The sequence below is a fragment of the Arachis hypogaea genome, chromosome 14 (genome assembly GCF_003086295.3).
Source record: "Arachis hypogaea cultivar Tifrunner chromosome 14, arahy.Tifrunner.gnm2.J5K5, whole genome shotgun sequence".
NCBI lineage: Eukaryota > Viridiplantae > Streptophyta > Magnoliopsida > Fabales > Fabaceae > Arachis > Arachis hypogaea.
The window spans coordinates 12,139,427-12,152,141 of NC_092049.1; the positions used below are offsets into that span (position 1 = coordinate 12,139,427).

The following is a 12,715-nucleotide window of genomic DNA, read 5'->3' on the forward strand; positions in this document are numbered from 1 at the left end:
TATAATTATATATTTATTATATTTAAAATTATGATATTTTATAAACATTCATAATTTTATTATATAAACATTCATAATTTATTATATAAACATTCATAATTTTATATTTTTTTTCTCAAATAAAAATTTTAAATTATGATATTTTCAAATTTTAATCCTAAAAAATATCAAATTATCTCAATACATTTTATAAAAATAAAAGTATCTTAAATTTGATTAGTCTCTATTTATTGATAATCAGAAACGTCTAAAATTATTAGTTTTTAACTTGCAAAATAAAATAATAAATAATAAATTAGTACCAATTTATTGATTATAAAAATTATGTGTTTAAAATTATAGATGTTATACTTATAAAATTATAGATGTTAAATTAAAAAATTTTAACAACTTCTACTATACAATTTATATTTTATATATAGACTATTAAAAAATAAAATATAAAATATAAACAAAAATTAAAAAATAAATTTTTTAAAATAATTATTAATTAACTCATCATATTAAAATCAATAAATAAGCATACATATTAAATAAAAAATATTAAAATAATTAAAATCATGATCTATTAGTAGTGCACATATGAGATAATTTGAAGAATACAATAAGGTACATAATTTAAAATTTGGTAATATTAATTTTAAAGTTTTATTAATTATGACTTCATATATATGAAATTATGAATGTTATGAGTACGAAATTATAAATATTATTAATATGAAATTATGGATGTTATGTATTATGCAATAACTAAAAAATGATATGTGTATGAATGTAATAACTAATAAACATTAATTTAATTTTTAGATGTTAATTGCATGTAATTATGGATGTTATGTGCAGTATTTATGAATGGCATAATCACGAACCTACAAATAATATCTCATATATCATTATTTTTATTGTGATTTTTTATATTCTTAAAAATTGGTTGACTGTAAATAACCTCGCCGGGTGAGTCTGTCTATTGTTCAAATTCTTTAACTATTTCTAACATAAACATCGTGTTAAAGTCAAATTCAAATGCCATACTATTTGAAATGATAATTAGGATTGGTTGTGAATTTCTTTGGTCTATCCCAAACGAACTCAAACTCAAAAAGTTTCAATTGCACTAAACTCGTATTTTTTGCTCTTAAATATCGAAGTTCCGGATTGTACTTCAGATGTACTAAAGTCCTGCTTTTTCCCTCTTGATCATAGAAGTCTTATACTTATACGTTACATAGATTGCCTCTAATGATAATAAAGTGATACAATAAATTAGTGGTCATAGCAATTATTACAATTAACATCAATTAAAAATTATTATTATTACAATTTTTTTTATTATTATTATCTATGATAATCATAAATATGAATATTGTAACATTCTATCACACAGAGTTTTACGCTTAAGTCGTAAAATAGAGGTGGTGTGGTATTACGGTCTCTAAAATAAAACGTATATATATAATAGCAGAAGAATTATAATATGTTAGGAGCCTTGAAGAATAGAGGAAATAGAAATCGCGAAATAAAAGCGCAACGCTCGAGAAACGAGTTAACTTGCGTGCTAAGAAAGCTACCGCTGTCAAGTGTAAAGTAACCCAAAATAGGAACAGAGAGTCAAAGATACAAAATAACGAGATCCTGACTCGGTCTGCGAAGTCAAGACTGGCCGGAGAATATACACACATATATACATATATATACATATCCAAAACCCAAATGTACATAAACAAAACCCTGTCTCTCCATACACCTCTAGGAGGATCAAAAAGAATAAGTTATGTAGAGAGAAAGCTAAGTACATATATATACATCATAGCATAACAAAATAACCCAGTAACCACTCCGCTTCAAGAGTCTAGACGCCTAACGAGATGCCTCTCGACCTGCATCTGAAAAACAACAACATAGTATGGAATGAGAACCGGAGGTTCTCAGTATGGTAAAGGTGCCACACACATAATATATAAGGTCCTGGGAATGCCAGAGGCAATCCTAGAACGCCGACACTCAGATTATAGAGCCTAAAGTATTAAATAGAAGCCATAAAAGGTAGTTTTCTAAGAATATTTCAACCTAACTTAACTTAACCTTAAATCTAAGTCCCATACTGCTATTTCTCCATACCTCCAACTCCATCATGCATTTTCACAGACAAATAGATAAATAAAGACAAACACAAGAAGGTTACAGTTACTACAAGTAACAAATACACATTTAGCATGGCAAGTACATATAGGCATACCCAATTAATGTACAAGCAAGTAATTCAAGTAATATGCAAATGATGCATGCCTGTCCTATGGCTGATGAGGCTCATCTGTCGGTTATCCAGCCAACCCGACAAGTTTGAATTGTCCTTAGACTGTCCCCCGACGTGCATCCCAAGAGTCTATGCATAGCTTTTTCTCAAATAATCAATATTGCTCAATGGGGTAACATTCCCGGGAATTTATATAGTGCCCGGTTACACTTACGTCGTAGGGTCAACAGAGTATCGAGTTTTCAACCTGGTACACGTGGTGGCAAGCCACGGCACTTAATCCAGGGAACCTCGTATCTCAAATCATTAAATTATTCAAGCCATATAAATAATTCAATTATAATTCATCAACATCCACATCATTCTCAATCGCATCTCATTCATCATCATACATCAATCATATTCAATCCTTATCTTTCATTATCACACCTCCCATTCCGTCCATCAATAGTTCCAATTCAAGACATAATTCATTCTTTTCTAAATAAATCAAACTTAAAACATGCTCATTTTCTTAATAACTCTAAATCAAACCATATAACATTTGAGTCTAAATCTTTTTAAATAATCATATAAACAAAATCTCTAATTTTTATAAAATTTCGGCAGCATCTCCTCTAAAACTCGGACTTTGCCACCCTTTTCGGGTCCAAACCTGCTTTCTTTTCAATTCAACATACCCTTCCTCATCATCATAACAATCACCACAATAAATCTACCTCAGATCAACAATTATACTCATACAATAATATTCAAATCCAACAACTAAAATTCAACTAAGAATCATAGTTCACAAATCCTAGGCTTTTAACACAAAATACCTCATTTTTCATTCGAAATTTCCATTCCAATTATTTTCAAACCTATTACCACCAATCCAAATTGCCAACAATAATCATCAACAAGCTCCATATCTTTTCATCAATCATCATTCAACCAAACCAAAATATAGCCATATAATCAACAATTCAATCACATATCCTTTCAAAGATCCAACTAGCAACCAGTATCCTCTTACAAACAAATCACCAAACCAAACCAAGCATATTCATCAACCAATTACTAAACATTAAATATACACCTGCATTCCAACTTATCCTATGGTCATCTAGCCTAAGTTTTCACAGAATATTATATATTAAATGTAAGAAACCTAAACCATACCTTAGCCGATTCCCAAGTATTATTCCAAGACAATTTTTCTAAAAGAACACAGCCCTCAAAACCTCAACTAATCTGCTTCCTCCAAGTTCCAGTATTCACAATTTTGAGCTCCAATTATTTATTCACAATCTAATACACATTTATAACACATATATATCCAATTTAATACTCAAAGCTCAAATCCAATGAAATTAAAATAGAATTATCATATTCTCACCTTACCCAAGCTTCACATAAGCAAGAGTGAATGTTTTTCTCAAGCTAATTGGATCCTAAAACATCAAAAATCAAAGAAATTCAACACCCCTTCTCAAAACTCGAAAATTGGGGGAAATGAAGGCTGAGTGTGAAATAATGAGTTACCTATGAAATTGTTCTGGTAGAAATGTAGAGCTCAACGCGGTGAACGCGTGGCCGTAAACGGTGCGGCGATTGGAGCTCGGACGGAGAAGTTACGGCGTACGGAAGTTAACGTGAGGGTTTCGGCGGGACCTTTCTCTCTTCCCTGGAAGCATTTCACGCTATTGCAGTGAAATGAAGAAGAAAGGGGATTTCGGCTCTTTTAATATGTTGGTCCGGTTGGACCGACAGGCCGGTTCAGGTCCAGTTCAACCGGTTTGGCCTGTTCGGTTCAATTTTTGGACCGTTTTTTTTTTCAAAATTAATGTCAAAATTCTCTTTTCGATGAGCTCTTTCCTAATTTGATATAATATTCACATTTCTAATATTCCTTATTAAAAACTAATTTATTGACTAATTATCTACTAATTTAACCGGGGTTTACATCCTACCCACCTAACAAAGAATTTTGCCCTCAAAATTCAAATCTAGTTACCTGAAAAGAGATGTGGATAGTCCTTTTGCATATCTGATTCGAGCTCCCAGGTATGTTCCTCGATACCAGCTCGACTCCAAGCTACTTTTACCAATGATACTTCCCTTCTGCGTAATCGTTTAATACTGATGTCATCAATTCTCACCGGAATTACTGGGAGTGTTAGATCTTCTCTTACTTGGATTGGTTCTAATTTTAGAACATGACTTGCATTAGGAGTATATTTCCGAAGCTGCGATACATGAAACACATCGTGCAAATTCGAAAGATACGGCGGTAAGGCAATTCTATAAGCCACTGGCCCAATTCTCTTCAGGATCTCAAACGGTCCAATATAACGGGAATTCAGTTTCTTGGTCTTAATGGTTCTTCCCACTCCAGTGGTTGGTGTAACTTTTAGAAAGACATGTTCTCCTTCTTCGAACTCCAAAGGCTTTTGCCTCTGATCAGCATATCTCTTTTGGTGGCTTTGGGCTATAAGCATTCGACTACGAATTTTCTTTATCTGTTCAGTCGTTTCAGCTATCATCTCAGGCCCTAATAAACTCCTTTCTCCAGTTTCATACCAACACAGCGGAGATTGACATTTTTTGCCATACAGAGCTTCATATGGAGCCATTCTGATGCTCGCATGATAGCTATTATTATAAGCAAACTCTACTAATGGCATATACCGGTCCCAGCTCGCCGGCTGGTCCAAAACACAAGCCCTTAGCATATCTTCCATGGTCTGAATAGTTCTCTCTGATTGACCATCTGTCTGAGGGTGATACGCAGTACTCAAGCTTAATTGAGTCCCAAATGCACGTTGAAAAGCTCCCCAGAATCTTGATGTAAAGTGAGGATCTCTGTTAGATATGATAGTAGAAGGCACACCATGCAACCTGACAATCTCTTTGATATACATTCGAGCCAATTCCTTCATTGTGCAACTTATTTGGATAGGAAGAAAGTGAGCTGATTTTATCAGTCGATCCACAACCACCCAAATAGCATCACAACCAGACTGGGTTCTAGGCAAACCTATCACAAAATCCATTGCAATACTCTCCCATTTCCATTGTGGAATCTCCAAAGGCTGAAGGGTCCCTGATGGTCTCTGATGCTCAATCTTAACCTTCTGACACGTTAAACATTTAGATACATGCAATGCCACATCATTCTTTATACCTGGCCACCAGAACATCGCTTTCAAATGTTGGTACATTTTAATGCTCCCTGGATGGATTGAAAACCCGCTCTTATGAGCTTCCTTCAAAATTCTCTGTCGCAGGTCTCTAATATCTGGCACAACAATCCGGTTCTTGAACTTCTACAAACCATCCTGTCCTTCTGACACTCTCTACTGTTTTCCCTGTTCGACTGCTGGTAATACCTTACGTAACGCTTCACTGTCTCGATGAGCCTTCAGAAGTTCTGATTTAAAATCACTTGAAATCTGCAAATGAATCAAACATAGAATTCCAAATTCTTCTCTAACTCCCAAATTCAAACCTTGAAATGCCTTCAATAACTCTTCCTCCTATAGCATCATCCAAGCTGCATATAAAGACTTCCAACTCAAAGCGTCCGCCACAACATTCGCTTTTTCTGGATGATAATTCAATTCAAAATCATAATCTTTCAGGAGTTCCATCCACCTCCTCTGTCGCATATTCAACTCTTTCTGCAAAAAAAGATACTTCAAACTCTTATGGTTTGAGAAAACAAGAAACTTAACGCCATAGATGTAGTGCCTCCAAATCTTTAAAGCAAACACAACAGCAACAAGTTCCAAATCATGTGTCGGATAGTTCATCTCATGCGGCCTTAATTGCCGTGAGGCATATGCTACAACATTCTGGTGCTGCATTAGAACGCACCCCAAACCCTTCAGTGATGCATCACCGTACACTTCAAACGGTTCACTTGGTTCAGGTAGTACTAACACGGGTGCAGCAGTCAACCTGTGCTTCAATGCTTGAAAAATTTCCTCACACTCCGGAGTCTAGATAAAAGGCATATCCTTCCTAGTCAACTTAGTTAAAGGTAAAGCGAGCTGTGAAAATCCTTTAATGAATCTATGATAATATCCCGCCAAACCTAGAAAACTCTCGATCTCTGTCACTGAATTTGGTCGCTCCCAATTCACTACTGCTTCCACCTTAGCAGGATCCACAGTTATTCCCTGCTTACTCACCACGTGACCGAGGAACTTCACTTCACTCTTCTAGAACTCACATTTAGACAACTTAGCATATAACTTTCTGTCTCTCAGAATTTGCAATACAGTTCGTAAGTGATCAGCATGTTCCTCTTCAGACTTAGAATAAACAAGAATATCATCAATGAAGACAATAACAAACTTGTTCAAATACGGTCAGAAAATCCTGTTCATATAATCCATAAATACTGCCGGGGCATTAGTTAACCCAAAAGATATCACTGTATACTCATAATGACCATAACGTGTCCTGAAAACAGTCTTCGAAATATCCTCGTCTCTAACCTTTATCTGATGATATCCGTATCGTAGGTCAATCTTAGAAAACACACCGGCCCCCTATAACTGATCCATTAGATCGTCGATTCTAAGCAACGGATATTTGTTCTTCACAGTGATCTTATTCAACTGCCGATAATCAACACACAAGCGCATACTCCCATCCTTCTTCTTTACCAATAACACTGGCGCTCCCCACGGAGAAACACTTGGTCGGATAAAATGCTTACCCAATAGATCTTTCAGCTGAGCTTTCAGTTCAGCCATTTCTAAAGGTGACATCCTGTAAGGAGTAATTGAAATCGGACCGGCTCTAGGCACCAACTCAATTGCAAATTCCACTTCCCGGTTAGGTGGAAATTCATTAATATCATCTGGAAATTCACATACAACGGGAATCTGCTCTAAACTCTGATCATCACCTGATACTCCCGCAGTTAATAACATAATACCCTGACATTTAGTTCCAGAACAGTTTACTATCACAGAGTTCAAATAGTAACTATTCACCACAACCGACGCTTCTGACATTTCCGGCATAAACTGTACTGACTTCTCAGAACAATCAAGCAAAATAAGATTCTTAAATAACCAATCTCCCGACTATCATAGCGCCACCTGCCTGCAGGATACATCGTGTCCCTTGTCACCAATACTGAACCTCACCTTGCAGTTGATAAGTTTCTAATTCAACCCATTGCTCCTCATCATTGTTGTTCCCGTGATTACCCTGGTTTATCTGATTACCCAGTGCCTCAGTTGTCGCCTGCATAGCTGCAGCCATATTTCCTAGGACAGCCATAAAGTCTACTGGATCAATCCCTGTGGGGACAGGAGTAACGGTGCCTGTCCTACCTCTACCTCGCCCGCGACCGCGTCCGAGAGTCGACATCTGGTCCTTATACACACTAAACAAGTGATATTAAGTTGATCAGTCTTAATATCGCAGGTCTAATGCTTTAAGTTCCAAATGCATGCTCACAAATGTTTATGCCATATATATCAGTCAGATATCCTAATAGCACATAAACACATACACAGAGAATGCACAGAAGTACAATCAGTCCGTCTTTCAGGCTCTATAGGAACGAACTGCTCTGATACCATAATGTAACACCCTACCACACAGAGCTTTACGCTTAAGTCGTAAAACAGAAGTGGTGTGGTATTACGACCTCTAAAATAAAACGTATATATATAATAGCAGAAGAATTATAATATGCTAGGAGCCTTGAAGAATAGAGGAAATAGAAATCGCGAAATAAAAGCGCAACGTTCGAGAAACGAGTTAACTTGCGTGCTAAGAAAGCTACCGCTGTCAAGTGTAAAGTAACCCAAAACAGGAACAGAGAGTCAAAGATACAAAATAACGAGCTCCTGACTCGGCCTGCGAAGTCAAGACTGGCCGGAGAATATACACACATATATACATATATATACATATCCAAAACCCAAATGTACATAAACAAAACCCTGTCTCTCCATACACCTCTAGGAGGATCAAAAAGAATAAGTTATGTGGAGAGAAAGCTAAGTACATATATATACATCATAGCATAACAAAATAACCCAGTAACCACTCCGCTTCAAGAGTCCAGACGCCTAACGAGATGCCTCTCGACCTGCATCTGAAAAACAACAACATAGTATGGAATGAGAACCGGAGGTTCTCAGTATGGTAAAGGTGCCACACACATAATATATAAGGTCCTGGGAATGCCAGAGGTAATCCTAGAACGCCGACACTCAGATTATAGAGCCTAAAGTATTAAATAGAAGCCATAAAAGGTAGTTTTCTAAGAATATTTAAACCTAACTTAACTTAACCTTAAATCTAAGTCCCATACTGCCATTCCTCCATACCTCCAACTCCATCATGCATTTTCACAGACAAATAGACAAATAAAGACAAACACAAGAAGGTTACAGTTACTGCAAGTAACAAATACACATTTAGCATGGCAAGTACATATAGGCATACCCAATTAATGTACAAGCAAGTAATTCAAGTAATATGCAGATGATGCATGCCTATCCTATGGCTGATGAGGCTCATCTGTCGGTTATCCAGCCAACCTGACAAGTCTGAATTGTCCTTAGACTGTCCGACGACGTGCATCCCCAAGAGTCTATGCATAGCTTTTTCTCAAATAATCAATATTGCTCAATGGGGTAACATTCCCGGGAATTTATATAGTGCCTGGTTACACTTACGTCATAGGGTCAACAGAGTATCGAGTTTTCAACCTGGTACACGTGGTGGCAAGCCACGGCACTTAATCCAGGGAACCTCGTATCTCAGATCATTAAATTATTCAAGCCATATAAATAATTCAATTATAATTCATCAACATCCACATCATTCTCAATCGCATCTCATTCATCATCATACATCAATCATATTCAATCCTTATCTTTCATTATCACACCTCCTATTCCGTCCATCAATAGTTCCAATTCAAGACATAATTCATTCTTTTCTAAATAAATCAAACTTAAAACATGCTCATTTTCTTAATAACTCTAAATCAAACCATATAACATTTGAGTCTAAATCTTTTTAAATAATCATATAAACAAAATCTCTAATTTTTATAAAATTTCGGCAGCATCTCCTCTAAAACTCGGACTTTGCCACCCTTTTCGGGTCCAAACCTGCTTTCTTTTCAATTCAACATACTCTTCCTCATCATCATAACAATCACCACAATAAATCTACCTCAGATCAACAATTATACTCATACAATATTCAAATCCAACAACTAAAATTCAACTAAGAATCATAGTTCACAAATCCTAGGCTTTTAACACAAAATACCTCATTTTTCATTCGAAATTTCCATTCCAATTATTTTCAAACCTATTACCACCAATCCAAATTGCCAACAATAATCATCAACAAGCTCCATATCTTTTCATCAATCATCATTCAACCAAACCAAAATATAGCCATATAATCAATAATTCAATCACATATCCTTTCAAAGATCCAACTAGCAACCAGTATCCTCTTACAAACAAATCACCAAACCAAACCAAGCATATTCATCAACCCATTACTAAACATTAAATATACACCTGCATTCCAACTTATCCTATGGTCATCTAGCCTAAGTTTTTACAGAACATTATATATTAAATGTAAGAAACCTAAACCATACCTTAGTCGATTCTCAAGTATTATTCCAAGACAATTTTTCTAAAAAAACACAGCCCTCAAAACCTCAACTAATCCGCTTCCTCCAAATTCTAGTATTCACAATTTCGAGCTCCAATTATTTATTCACATCCTAATACACATTTATAACACATATATATCTAATTTAATACTCAAAGCTCAAATCCAATGAAATTAAAATAGAATTATCATATTTTCACCTTATGCAAGCTTCACATAAGTAAGAGTGAACATTTTTCTCAAGCTAATTGGATCCTAAAACATCAAAAATCAAAGAAATTCAACACCCCTTCTCAAAACTCGAAAATTGGGGAAAATGAAGGATGAGTGTGAAATAATGAGTTACTTATAAAATTATTCTGGTAGAAATGTAGAGCTCGACGCGGTGAACTCGTGGCCGCAAACGGTGCGGCGATTGGAGCTCGGACGGAGAAGTTACGGCGTACGGAAGTTAACGTGAGGGTTTCGGTGGGAGCTTTCTCTCTTCCCTGGAAGCATTTCACGCTATTGCAGTGAAATGAAGAAGAAAGGGGATTTCGGCTCTTTTAATATGTTGGTCCGGTTGGACCGACAGGTCGATTCGGACTCGGTTCAATCGGTTTGGCCTGTTCGGTCCAATTTTAGACCGTTTTTTTTTCGAAATTAGTGTCAAAATTCTCTTTTCTATGAGCTCTTTCCTAATTTGATATAATATTCACATTTCTAATATTCCTTATTAAAAACTAATTTATTGACTAATTATCTACTAATTTAACCGGGGGTTACAAATATCAAATTGTAAAAGGGTACATTAATATATGATTCGGTTAATATCTAATAATTAAAAATGTTATTATAAATAATATGATTAATATGTAGAAGTCATTAAGGGAGTGATAAGAGAGTGAAATAAAAAATTAAAATATAACTAATTTATTTAAATAAAAACAATTTAAAAAAGTTTTCACGAATTATGACTAAAATATTTTGGTTCCAAACTTTTTTCTTTGATTTTATAGTCTCTAGTCTCTACCATGCAATATTTTGAAAATGTTTGAAAAATAAAAATTTTCACCCTAAAACTGCCAAAATTTTTAACTTTAGTTTTATTTATATCACTTGCATATATTTATAAACATATACTTCACCCGCATACAATAATGGTTGTCATTAATTGGATTAATATCATATAATTGTTATTAATATTATTTTATTCTTTTTTTTAGTGAATATACGTTTATTTCTCTTTTTCTTTATTTTTATCCATATTTAATTATAATTGATTATGTAAATCATTTTATAACTAAAATAAAAATTAATGATAGAGAAATAAAAGAAATAGTCAAAATTTATCTTATTTAATATTCATTAATTATTATAATAATTAATAAATATTAAATAAGATAAGTTATGACTTTTTTTAGTTAATTTTTTTTATTATCAAATATTTTTAATTTATTATATTCATTTATAGTTAAAACTCTCATTGGTTCTTTGCATTTTACTTGGCCTCCAGACTCCAGTAACTCCAAAACTTGAATTATATTTTCACTTTTAGCTATATGTCAAATTCCAAAGTAAAAATTCAGCGTCCAACTTAATTTGTCTAATAGCTCAATCCTTTTTTACATGTAATTTTTTTTTTCAAAATCAGAGCCTTTATGATTTGTTTTTAAAACTTCATTGGGTGTTATTTTTCAATTTTTTTTATTATTTATTTCATTTACAGTTCCTTTCATGTGTCGATAATTCTTTCATTAGTTTTTTCTCATTCACAAGCATTTGAATTTGATTTTAATACGAATGGTTGTTAATATTTATAATTTTTATATTAGTCCAGTTATATATTCTAGTGATTTTGGTAACTAAATTTAACCAAGTTGACCCAAATTCAACAAAAATTACTTTCATCACATCAGCGTACACGTGCGTTTCAATAACGCAAAACATATCTTTTTTCGTCTTCGTCTTCACGTTCTTTCTTCTTCGTGTTCTTCCTTCTTTTTCTTCGCTTTCCTCTTTCTTCGTTTTCGCATTCCTTCTTCTTCTTCTTCCTTCTTCTTCGCATGTTTTCTCTCAATCGTCATTCTTTTATTATTGTTGCTGTTATTGCTGCATTTTTCCTTTTTCTCCTTTTAATTGAGGTTCATTTGGATCCAAAAATGAATTCGATGTGTTTTGTTGATAATTGAGTCTTTTTAACATTTTGCTCAAAATTGAACTAATTTCGTTTCATTTGTGAATTAATTGAGGTTCACTTGATGCTGCTGATAAGTATTGACCAAATTTTTTATTCCTTAAGTAATTTCAATTTATTTCTTAATTTAATTGAGGTTCATTTGAATCCAAAAATAAATTGTATGTGTTTTTGTTTATGATTGAGTCATTTTGACTGCTTGTCTAAACTGAACTAATTTCGATTCATTTGTGTGTTAATTGAGGTTCACATGATGCTGCTAATAAGTATTGACAAAATTTTTTATTCCTTAAGTAATTTTAGTTCATTTCCTAGTTTATTTGAGGTTCATTTGTATCCAAAAATGAATTCGATGTGTTTGTTTTAATTGAGGTTCACTTGATGTTGCTGATAAGTATTGACAAAATTTTTTAGCAAAGAAGAATGAAATTATTCATTATCACTTTATTCAATTGCATTAGATTATTCCACTCCATTCCATTCAATTAGTTTAAATTTGAACGAGTAGTAAAAAAACTCAATCATCAACAAAAGCACATCAAATTCATTTCTGGATCCAAATGAACTTCAATTAAACTAATAAATGAACCGAAATTATTTAAGGAATAAAAAATTTGGTCAATACT

The 12,715-nt window shown here is 33.8% G+C and overlaps 2 long non-coding RNA genes across 2 annotated transcripts; both read right to left on the reverse strand.

Moving 5' to 3' along the window:
- Positions 1-1,545: 1,545 nt before the first annotated feature.
- On the reverse strand, positions 1,546-3,954 carry LOC140178814 (uncharacterized). The gene is made up of 4 exons (XR_011871744.1): positions 3,782-3,954; positions 3,636-3,690; positions 3,419-3,547; positions 1,546-1,883 (listed from the first exon to the last, which is right to left on the reverse strand). It is a non-coding gene; the product is annotated as an uncharacterized lncRNA (long non-coding RNA).
- A 4,141-nt stretch (positions 3,955-8,095) lies between these two features.
- On the reverse strand, positions 8,096-10,432 carry LOC140178815 (uncharacterized). Its single transcript, XR_011871746.1, has 2 exons — positions 10,260-10,432; positions 8,096-8,363 (listed from the first exon to the last, which is right to left on the reverse strand). It is a non-coding gene; the product is annotated as an uncharacterized lncRNA (long non-coding RNA).
- Positions 10,433-12,715: the final 2,283 nt, after the last annotated feature.